Below are 9,958 nucleotides of genomic sequence, written 5' to 3' on the forward strand. Positions count from 1 at the left end.
CCTCCTCTTTGGTTTGGAAACAGCTGCTACATGTAGCATGAGTTCTAACTTTCAAATGCTTTGAAATTATAGAATATGAAGAAATAAACTAAGAAAATAATAATAGGCTTCAATGTAGTTTTAATACTGCTTTAATAGTTTTAATAAAGCATAAAAGTACAAGATAAACAGAGCTTAATGAAGCAAACGTAAGTTGTATGACACTTATACTGGGTAGTTTACCAGTTTCATTTTATGGTAAATCCCACAGGAAGCATTTGCAGAGAATAAAGCCCTGTCTTCCCAAAAGATTTCAGCATAGCATTCAGGAGGGGGAAGGGGTTGTATCTAGTTGTTCAGGCTCTGAATTTTTAAATATCTCACTGACTTTAGTGGGTGGGAAAAGTTGACCAAGTTCTGGTAAATACGTATGTGTGTATGTACACATACCTTCTTGTACCAATGTACATAGAGAGCTTCAACATAGGTCAAGAATTTACCCAGAAAGCTTGGCTTGAGTAAAAGCTAAAAGCCTAGGTGATTTAGGATCAAGTGGTTTAGTCTTTAATAACAATCTACTGCTAGCTGCAAAATTCAAGTCTAATTTCAGATTTCCCTAAGCTTCAAGGTTTAGACTAACAGAATTAATTATATATATGTGTATATATATCTATATATGAGTGTCCCTATAAGCCATAGCAATTTTTCTTTAAAAAACCCCTCAGCATCAGAGAACCTTTGCTTTCTGTATATATTAAACTGTGGCTGCTTCATGTTGCATTCCTGTGTTCCCAAAAGAAGCTATATTCCTGTTCTCATTTTTTCTGAGAATTAAACTTGATGGAAATTAATTGGTAGAAGTTGAATTAAGGCAAGCAACATCAAGGGCAGTAAAAATAATCCAGGACTAACTGAATTAGTTCCTACCCAATTAATCTTTGAATTAGTGCTTAGAGCACGATGTCAGCATCAAATTGGTCTCCTGTTCTCCGCTGTGTTGGGCACGTCACAAAACTGCACATCAGCGGTGACAGCTCAGAGGTGTAGGCTTCAGGGGCTTCAGTGGCCAGCAGTGAGATGCCTTGGCACAGCCAGGTGGGAGCCTGGCATGGCATCCCCCTGGGCTGTGTGCCTCTGCAGGGGCTCGGCAGCTCCTCAGACCAGGGCCATGAGGAGTCCTCAGCCCAAGGAGCTGCTCAGCCCTCATGCCTCTCATCACCTTCAGACACAAACTGCATTGCAGGCTCAAGTTGTATTATGCTGTTGGACCTTATTTTCTTAATTACTGAATTCTTCATGAAGAAAGAAAGTAAATCAGCCATTAAGAACTACCTTGGCACTCAAGTTAATGAAATGTAAAACTGGTTCATTAGGACTTATTGTTCTCTTTGATTGATTTTATCACCTTCTGTCATTGGTTGTCTATGGAAATAGGGTGCATGTCTGCTAATCTTTCACAAGGCACATATGAATCTATTTTCCTTCTAGGAGCTCAAGAAACTTAAGGGCTGTTTAAATTGACTTTGAAAATGTATTTTAACACACAAATATTTCTTTCTGATTTCCTTTGACAAAGTTGCTGCTGAGAAACCTTGCAAGGTTAGACATAGGTTTGAACATGCCCTTTAGGCAGTGAAATTCCCCTGCAGAGTACTGAGTCTACCAGAGGAATCCAAATGTATTTTCTCACTTATGCCATTAATCAAAAAGAGTATGTTGCAAACTTCTCACAGAAGTTTTATGGCATTGGTGAGCAGTGAGTTTATTGGGTCACATTTTGAACCAGAAGCAGAAAAATGGCACAGCATAAAATAAAGAGTGCAGCTTTGTGGGCAAGGGAAAAGCCTGGTATAATTCACTGATTTAAACAAGGGCAAGTGTTTAGACAGAAAAAGCTTTCCCATGTTTAAATAGGATAAAAAAATGGTAATATATTTTCTCGTATTTGCTTTTTAATTTTTAAAATATTTCTTAGGCATAGTTGCCCAGGAAAGCCAAAGATATTAGCTTTCTCTTTCTCTTTTACTAATTTCTAGATTCCACAGAGCAGAGTTTAATTGTCCTGCTCTTCCCACATATCCCCTTTCAATTAATCTCTTTGATAACCTCATGCCAACTTTCCCCTCTCTTTGGAAACAGTATTGATGAAGAAGCCAGTATGATACCTTGGCAATCACTGTAGAAGATTGTGGTTTACTCGTAACTCTTCAAACAAGATGGAAAAATTAAGACGTAAAAAATATTCTGGAATATTCTTCCACATATCCCAAATAGTGCCTGACAAATATTGCCTATTGCTTCTCTGCTACATTCTTTGCCTCTTTATGTTACCAACCACCAAAAGGAAAACTAGCTGTAAGATGAAGCTTAATCAGTTTGTGAGGGGAACTATAAGTGGCATATTCTTTGCCTGAGATTAGTGGCTGGAGAGCAATTTTCCAAGCCTAGGAGGATGCTCTCCAGTGGAATCTGTGTGGCATGTTGTGTGTCTGCCCACCGTGTGAGAAAGGGTGAACAAAGAAGGGAAAATGCTGATATTGTTTTCCACTCTTTCTGTATGCAGTTTCCAGTCTTTGCATCAAGTTCAGGCCAAGTGATCTCATTATGCCAACACTGAATCTGGCTCTTTGTAGCCTCTCTTTAAGAGTGTCTGATGCAATTCCAGAAATACTTAGAAGTTGCACTAGGGTTGTGTAGACACACCCCACCATCTAATAACCTAATTGTGTCTGGCATTGGGCTGTTATTTACATGAATGGTTTAAGGTAATTTATATGGGCAGATTATTACACATAATAAACAATGGCATTCACAGGGCTGTGATCATTTAGATATGTGGTAGCTCAAAAGAGAAAAAGTTCTGTCATCTTTTCTAGTCAAATGACCAGACTTATTGTTTCAGTCTTTTTAATAGACATTTTGACAGCTGATATTACCAGAAAAGGTATCATGTTGTCATACAGATTAAATCAATCCAGCTCTATGGCTGCAGACTCTGAAATGAGTTTATGTTAGGAATTTGCACCAGACTGATTTTAAATTTGTTTCTGCTGGCAGGAGTGATGTAGGATACCCAAAGTCCACATTCATGTCTTGTAATGCCATAATTTGTAAAATGCAGCTACAGGTTTGCATGCTGTCTGTTACTAGAAGAGAAATGGAAAGCAAAACTGCCTCTTGGATATGGAAAAAAGCATCTCCTTTGTAGGCACAAGTAACCACCAAGTGGATACTTATGATACTGCACATGAAATGTTTTGTAAACTGGAAATAGACTTTCTAGAGAAAATCTGTGCTACTTTTCTCCACTCACATAAGCAAGTCTTAATTTATAGCATTTTTCTGATTCTTTTGCTTTGATGTTTTAGTTTAAGGGCTGTATATAATAGTACTGCATGTTTAACAATCAAATTAAATTGAGCCATCACATACAGTAGATCATGATGCATACTGATACATATGAGTATGTCCATTTTTTGACTTCTCTCCTAAAAATCCAAATCTGAAGCAGAAAAAAAAATGAGAGTTTATGAAGATCATGAACGATTTTCAGTCCCGGTTCTGTAAAACTTAATTACTTTCAGTTATTTCCTTGAAGCTGTTCATTGCAATTTCTTTGCAAATGATGAATAGCTGGGCATGCAGCAAAATGCATAATGATCCATTAGTGAAATCCAATTTTCTATCAGACTTTCCAAGTAATTAGCTTTTCTTTAGGTAATCTATTGTTAGTTTGCATGCATCCAATGTTATATGACATTTGTTTAGGGAAGAGTAGACTATTCAATTTCTGTATTGCTTACAACAAACAAACAGCTCATACCTCTATCAAGGTTAAGCATTCCTTAGTGCAAGTGATTCCCCTGTGTTACTCCTGAGCGAGAAATCTGCGTGTGGGATCCTGTCCAGCTGCTTGAGGAGCAGCAGTGCCACTACTGTACAATGTTCCTCCTGTTACATGCAAGCATCCTCCAAGAACCTGAGTGGTTCTGGTGGCCAGGTCTGTTTCTGTCACATCACTTCTAGACAGGCATCAACAGCCAATATAACTATCAAGGAATACCATGGTGCTACCTCCTGCTTGGAGCAGAATAGTTGGTGACTGAGAAGCCTCAGAAAAACATTTCTGCAGCTTCTTCCACAATCTTCACAATCTTCTGTTTTCTGTCATTTGCCTTCAGCACAATCCCATTTTCTTCCCTATTTACATTTTTCTCCTTATTCTTCAATGATTTACCTTTTCAGTTTTCATAGCCCTTGTCTACCACCAACATCCTCGGTCAGTCTCCTCTCCCCTCAGAGGACTTTATGTGTTTTAGAAGGAGTCCTGCTCCCCCACCTCTAGCAATGGTGTTCTTCTCCTTGGAAAAGAGAAAAAAAAAAAAAAGAGTCCTTAATTCGGGTCCTGAATCAGTGAATTTAATTTTGATTTACATGAAGGAACATAAAAGGAATATGCAGAGATTCCACTATTGGACAACATTTCATATTCGCTGGTTTTGTGCTCCCTGCTTCCTGCATAGAACAAAAAAGTGCTTTCAGTCCATGACGTACAGATGCACACATACACATATGTTCTCAGCAAAAGGACTCATAGCAAGTCTCCCAAAATGAAAAACACAGATTGCAATGTTCTGGATGTGATCCTCAGTCTGGGAAGAGAGGAGATCCACCAAAGGAGGGGGAATGGAACCACAATGAAACCACAAGAGACACAAAAAGCAGTCCTGCAGAGCTGCATCTCTGGAGTAAAATTCCAGTTGGGGAAGCATTTAGGCTCCATTTTATTGAGGAGAGCATGCACTGCTGACCAAATCTCTTTAATATTTCCCTTTCATACTGACAAATCAACAACTTCTAAAAGACCGAAATAAAGTCTCCCAACATCCCAAAATATATTCGAGGAGAAATTGAAAATGACACCTACTCACGTATATGGCACATTCCATGCACTTGCAGCATGGATAAACTGAGCATAGAGCTGTGATAAAACACCTGAATGAAATACAGGATACTGGAGATTAAGCAGAAAAAGGGTGAATGTTTTTGCGTTTGGGCTTTTTGGTCATTCCAAAGAAAAGTGCTGGACTGAAGCAATGCCCAAGGGCTGTGGTTCTCATTTGCAGTCAGAGCACATCTAGCTGGGTTATTGACTCTTTGCTTGCCTGTCCTTTACACGTGCCTGTTGCGTGACACACATCTCATCATTCCCATTTGAGCCACTGACTTGTTATATTAATGCAGAGTACCAGGACAAGCAGGCAGAAGCACAGAGTGCTTTAGACCTTCAGGAAGAGGAATAGACAATGAACTAAGGGATGTAGGTGAGTTTTTTCTCCTTTTGGAGCACTGGCACAGCTGGACTAACACTTCAGCAAACAAGGAATCTCTGGCATGCCCATTCAATGACTTTCTAAGATTTGTTGGCTCTGCAGTTTGCAAGCCAGTCCTCTGAGATGTCGCGGTGTGTGACTCTCTCCAGTCCCAGGGCACACAGCGGCCAGGGGTGCGACACCTTCCCCCTGGGGAACTCTCACCTCCCCACCCAGGGACTCCGATGTTCTCGGCAGTGTCTATTTCGGAAGCAGAGATGGAGTGGAGGCGAGACGGGTCTTGGGGTGAACTGAAGAGGTTTATTAAGGAGATGAGCAACTAAAAGACAACACCCCAAGAAGCCCCGAGAAGGGCTCGGGCAGTGGGTTTTATACAACAGGCTTAGGGGAGGGGTAAAGGGAGGGGTAAAATTAAAGCAACCAATTAGGGTCTGTATCTAGGGTGTTGCATCAGTGGGTAAAGCTAACAGAAACCAATCCAGGATGTGTGGGATGGGTTTACACAAGGCGGGAAAGATAATAGACAGATAACTGAAAGTCACATAACATAACAGGTGCACGCATAACTTCAAGCAACTGAAGGAGACAAAGGAATACTAATGAGGGGGATAGGGGTACATAGAACTGAATTAAGGGCACATAAAAAAGGAAAATGGGGTACACAAAACTGAGTTATTACAACAAATATGAAATCATAATAAACTTAAAATAATGCACTGCCACACTGAGATGCTGTGAAAGAGAAATTTATTAACAGATTTTTGCACCATTCTTTAATCAGTGCCTCAGAATCACAAGTGGGAACAGTACCTGTCCTCACTGAGCACAAGACCCCCAAAATAGACTGCCTATTCCTGGACAATGTTAGGGCAATGGAATGGGAACAGTGCTGCCAAAAGCACGTTGATATCTGGGCAATTTGCAGACTGAATTTAGAAGAGGGAGTAGGGCTTTTTGGTTTTGGTTGGCTCTCTGCCACCCTCTCTAATTTTGAGGGAATCTTTCCAGCCCTCTAGACAGGTTAGTTTTGATGTTTCTGACAGTGACATTGCCAACGTGTCACTGGTGCACCCTGAGAAAAGGACATGGAGAACACAATATAGAGTGCAGACTATTGCAGAGTTGCAATATAGAGTACAGACTCAACAAAACAGCACTTCTGGGGAAGGGCAAAACCACTTTACATACAGCCAGGAAAAAAGGAGCAAAGAGCAATCCAGCAGTGTACAGCAAGACCCTTGTATTCTACTTTATTCTGTCTGGTTTGCAGGATGAAAGACTTCAAGATCTATGGTGTCCTTAATTAGCTTAGTTAAGCAATTAGGCCTGCTGAGGGCTGAGTAATTCAGGATGTTTTGGTACTTTGTTAAGATACTAGAGATCTAAAGTTGCAGCAAGCTTTTGAGTGTGTTTTTTATCAGGAAAGTTACAACCTTATTGATACAGGGGCTATCAGAGCTGCCAAAACATTTGATGTGTCACCCACTGAGCCAGGAGGCTGGGGACAGGAAGAAGTTTGTAGGGATTGGTGAGGAAGAAATTCTGTGAGCATGCTGGGCCTCCTGACTATCCAACCTACCACTGCAGGGCAAAATAGCTCCTCATGCTTGTGGCAACCAAGCCAGAGAGTCAACCTAGCACAGCAGCACACACCCACCCTGTGTGTCTGTCTGCTCCACAGTGCACAACACCGTGAGGGCTCATGGAAGACCAGTGCAGATGTCTTTGTTCTGAGATGGACGGGATGGAGCCACAGGGAAGATAAATCCCCCACTTGTCAGGCTCAGCATAGTGAGGTGACACAGAAGATGACAAAAGGAGCAGCCAGTAAATGGAGAGGAAGGGAAGGAGCAGAGGGAGAGAGAAGGGTCCTTTAGCATGTATTGCTACTGTGTGGCTACTGAGCCACACAGGTTTCATTTCACACTCGTGCTCCATTATGCAAGGATGGGAAGAAGGATCACAGGACCAGGACTCTAGACTTTGATTCAGTTCTTTTCTCAGTTGCACCATTCCTCTGTGTGTACATTTCACAACAGCAGAAGCTGAATGGAGAGTCCAGTGAAGTGCCATGGAGCATTCTAACTGGGTTTTGACCAGGAGCTCGGGTACAGACACTCCACACTGGGCTCTCCCATGTAAACATCAACATTTTCTACACGGTTAGGTCTAGGTTAAGTGTAATCTGCCCTGTATTTTGACTACTCACCTATTAAAAAATTATTTTGCTGGAAGAAGCACGTGAGGATCAAGCTCGTTAATTACTGCATGGCACACATGCATATGTAGATTAGGAAGGCCATGAACATACACTGCACAATTACAGTACGTCACACAAGCAGCCCTGCTTTTTTGGAGGCCAGAGCAAGGTTACTTCTGAAGCCAAAGCACTGACTGGATAGTAAATGATACTTTGATTTCTTTCGGTTTAGTGCCATCCCTCTAAATGAGTTTGGGCTTTGAGGCCACCAGGTTTTGACAAGCCAGGGGTAAGAGGTGAGGCTAACATTGCTGGAATGCCAGTGGCAATGCAATTTCCAGGGATAAGCAGCCCTGTTCACCTTTAATCAACAAAACCAACCCAGCAGAAGTGGGTGTACTTTAAGTAATCAATGTTAATGGAGTCACATAGGCATGTGAACATCAGTGTGATATAAATAGGACACAGTTTAGAAGGGATTAAAGCAACCAGTGAGGACTTCCTTAAACATCCTTCTTTAAATTTGCTGCCACTAGCTCAAAAACTATTGTTTGCAGGACAGCAAAGAAATCCAACAAAGCTGCACCATTCTGCACATCCATATTTACAATCTTCCCTTTCAGTCTAGCAGTTTACCTAATGTAGTGTGAGCAACCAATGTTTAGAAAGTTGGGCTTGTGAGTCACCTAAGCAGAAAAGTACAAAATAAAGAGAAAAGGGGAAGACAGCAGGAAATAGCGAGATACAATGAAGAGGCTGAAGACAACTAATTTCAGCTTTCTATGATGCTCAGAAGTGCACTAAAGCAGATGATGTGACTTTATCTCATGTAAAAGAAAAGACGAAAAAAAATGAGCAATGTGAAAATTTTAGAGGGCATACACCTGCAAATAGGGACATAACTGCCACTTGAAATTAATTTCAAATGAAGTGAGAGTGAGATTTTCCATGTGTACTGTAGTATCCAGAGAAACTTTCTGTCCCCTTTCATCATTTCGCATGGATTTTTTCAGAAGGGACAGCCACACTATTAATGGCATTTCTGCTGGCCCCCCACAGCCCTGTAGCTCTTAGTCCACAGCCATCCACAAAGCTGATTCACACAGTTGTCCTCTCCCAGACCAGTGCTTATGTTTCAGGCTCCTCACTTACTCTGCTGCTACTGCTTCAGCTGACTCATACATACAACATCCCTGTGATTAAGAGCAATGCCACAGGTACCTACAAATTATTTCTTTAGAAGAAAACTATTTCAAGGACAACATATTAAAAAAAAGAAACAGAGCAGCTTAGATGTTTATATATTTCTGTCAGGACCAGAGAATGCTGAGCATCCTTATATTTTCTTTATAAAGTACCTTGCTTTGTTATCCCCTGTCCCTAAACTATTTCTGATAAATGTGTCTTTTCCCACTCCTCCTTTCTCCTCTATTCCCAAAGGATTTTTATTTATGCATACATTATTTTCACCTCCAAATTAATAGCCTTGTAAAACAAAACTGTGTTTCCATAAAGACAATTTACAAGGCTTTCAAAGCTGATAATTGGACCTGTTATCTTTCAAAAAAAAATGTTGTTTTCCCTCAGGTAAGTTACTGTGTGGTTTTTGTGTTTGTTCTTCACATAATCCTTTGTGGATTTAGATCAATACAGGCTTGCAGAACAAGAACACTGTGATAACACAGTACACCACATTTGCTACACAACAAATGCTTCTTTAATGCCTTTCTTTTGTCAGATTGTGTCCTTGATTCTTATTTTGGTTTGTGAATTTTTTAAAGGATGTGGGAAAAAAAGTACCAAAACCTACTTCCATGTAGGAACATGAGAATAAAATAGGTCATCAGAAATCATCCTGTGTCATGTCGCTTAATACCCTTCATAAGGGCAACAAACTGCTTTTAAGAAGCAGTTTCTCTTTCCTTTTTTTTTTTAATCTTTTTTTCCCTGTTCCTTCCAGGTAAGATTTTTCCTCACACAAGTGTAAATAGAAACTTTACTCCAGTTTCTAAGTTCTATTTGTCCATTTGGGGTACATTTTGCCATCTGTTCGCCCCCAACACAGAACAGTGCCTGGTGTCCGGGGCTCCTCAGCATCTGGGCTGCCAGGAGTGGCAGGAGCTCCCCATGGGGCCTGCCAGGGCACAGCCTGGCAGCCAGGGCCCATCCCATCCCATCCCATCCCATCCCGTCCCGTCCCGTCCCGTCCCGTCCCGTCCCGTCCCGTCCCCAGCCAGGTGTCTGGGGGGCACCAGTGCAGCCCCAGCCCCAGGTGTATCCCTGGGGACAAACCAAGGCTGGCATCAGCCTGTGAATCTCCAGCTCAGCACAGCCTGTGGCCAGACCAGCCTCGTGCAAAGCCGTAGCACTTACAGCCCCACACAGCCCCACCAGCCAAGTTCCCAAATTATGTAGTTCTCCCCCGTGGCAGCTCACAGACCAGCTA

The sequence above is a fragment of the Prinia subflava genome, chromosome 1 (assembly GCF_021018805.1).
Source record: "Prinia subflava isolate CZ2003 ecotype Zambia chromosome 1, Cam_Psub_1.2, whole genome shotgun sequence".
Classification (NCBI taxonomy): Eukaryota; Metazoa; Chordata; class Aves; order Passeriformes; family Cisticolidae; genus Prinia; species Prinia subflava.